This window comes from Sciurus vulgaris (genome assembly GCF_902686455.1).
Source record: "Sciurus vulgaris genome assembly, contig: HiC_scaffold_636_arrow_ctg1, whole genome shotgun sequence".
Lineage (NCBI taxonomy): Eukaryota > Metazoa > Chordata > Mammalia > Rodentia > Sciuridae > Sciurus > Sciurus vulgaris.
This window is the reverse complement of record NW_027632387.1, coordinates 187,249-189,571: the sequence shown is the minus strand read 5'-3', so window position 1 is coordinate 189,571 and position 2,323 is coordinate 187,249.

The window sequence follows — 2,323 nt, the reverse complement described above, 5'->3', positions numbered from 1 at the left end:
CTGTATATCTCCAATTGTTAGAGATGCTGAACATTTTTTCAAAAATAAAGGCAGCAATAAAGATGTTAAGAGACCAAGACCAGAATATTCAAGAAATCTTAAACAACAAAGGTAAGAATAACTGTCACACAGGAAGGCACCAAAATACACAGTACAGGAATGTACAAACTTTTCAATAAATATCAGAAAATTTTAAGAACATTAAGAATGAGATAGAAATCCAAATTCAAGATTCTCATAGAACCCCTCATAGGCAAGATCATTAAAGATCCTCTCCAAGACATGTTATAATTAACTGCCTTATATACAGACTAAGGTTAGAATGTTAAAAGCCTCAAGATAAAAAAGGTAGTCACATTTTGAAGTAAACCAGTTAGAATTTCAAATGGTTTCACACTCCAAACCATAAAAGCAGGGAGGGCTTGGAATTATTTATAACATATCCAGCAAAATTATTTTTCAGAATTGAAAATGAAATAAAAACCTTCCAAGCCAAATATAAAAGAACTTATATTACCAGGAAGACTGCACTACAAAGGTTACTCAATGAAATATTTTATGCTGAAAAAAAAAATAAGACTGAGAGCCAGCAGGGGAATGAAACTCACTAAAAGGATACTCAACCAACGAGAATCAAGTCTAAATTAAGCATTAGAAATAAACAAAAGTGGCAGGAAATAAATATCATTAGCTCTATATTCACACTGACTGTAAATAAGAATCCTTTGCATGGCATTTGCTTTGATCCTGAAATTCTATAAACAATACCACTGCAGTTTGCTAACACAAAAGAAAAATTAGTACAAAACTAACTGGCAGGGATGCCAAACCCCATTTCTCTCTCCCATTTCTCCAAATCTCAAACTCCTCCCCCAACACCATAACTCACTTTACTGCAGAGACCAATGGGAGCTCAAGGTGTTTGAACTTAATCCTAGTGGCCCAAGGTGTTTGCCAGGTATCTCCTTACTCAGAGTAGATGGCATCTGCTCTACATGGAGCTACAAGGTAATTACAATGTTGTTTAGGCTTGCATTTTCTTTTCATGTAGCATCCTCAGTTGGTGTTCCTGCTTAGGATGGGTAGAAAGAGCAGTCAGTCTATTGCAGTGTTGCAGGGGACCACGTCCTGTGATGAGATAGCCTTCAGGGATTGTTATGAGGTCCTGAGGGTCATTGGGTGTGGTGGGTGTTTCCAGGTGAAAATAGCCCACCATTTCCTCACTGGGGTAGAGGTGGTGGTAAAAGACCTGTCAAAGGATAAAGGAAACATCTCAGTCCACTCTGAACTGATTATGGTGATGGGCCTGGAACATCCCATGTGACCCAGCTATTTCAGATTACTGAAATAGGTAAACATATCTATACATGATGGAGCATGCTGGTGAGGGAGGACAGCTAGTTGACCACATCCAGTTTGATGGCATGCAAGAGGAGGATGCCTGGAGAGTGTTCAGGCAGATCTTGTGTGCAATAGGCAACTGCCACAAGGGCATCATGCACTGAGACCTGAAGTCAAGAATCATGGTGGATGCTAGAGACAACCTCAAACTCCTTGATATTGGCATATACATGAAATTCATACCTGAGCAGCAACTGATCTGGTTCCAGGTCACTCTCCTATACCATGCCCCTGATATCATCCAGCAGGAAGAATACAAGACTCAACCCACCCCCAAGGATGTTTGGAGTCTAAGTGTCATTCTGTATTTTCAATTGTCATGGAGACACCCATTTATGAAGATCTTTGGGAGCTGGCGACACAAATCATGGAATCAAGATACCACATTCCTGATCATTCTCCCATCCAAAAACGATGGCTCACCCACAAAATTCTGACCAAGAATGAAGTGGACTACATTAGAGTAAATCCTTCAGCACCCATGGCTGAGTGAGGGTGAGGAGTATTCAGCCCATCAACTTATTGAACCACTCCCCAAACACCCAGACCCCGGAATAATGACAGTCCTGTTCCACTACCACTCCCCCAGAAGAGATTTCCTTTTCTCTACAAACTTTTAGTTAGAACTAATGACTTTTAATTCTGTACCCAGACTTCTCCAAAGACAAAGTATTAGTAGATTTGCCTCAGGTAAGTTAAGTTGGCAGTTCTTTGCTTGACTGCTCTAATTTAAATATTTAGGAAAATGGGTCAATTCTTGGTTTGGGTAAAGTCAGTGCTATTGCCAATAATACACATGATCATTGAAAACCTATCCAGACAGAGGTTCCAGTTATTTGCCAAGTAGTCCCTGAAAAATCCTGAGTTATTTTTGTCTTTGGAAAAGTATATATGTGATTGCTGTATTTTAAGTGCCCATTCC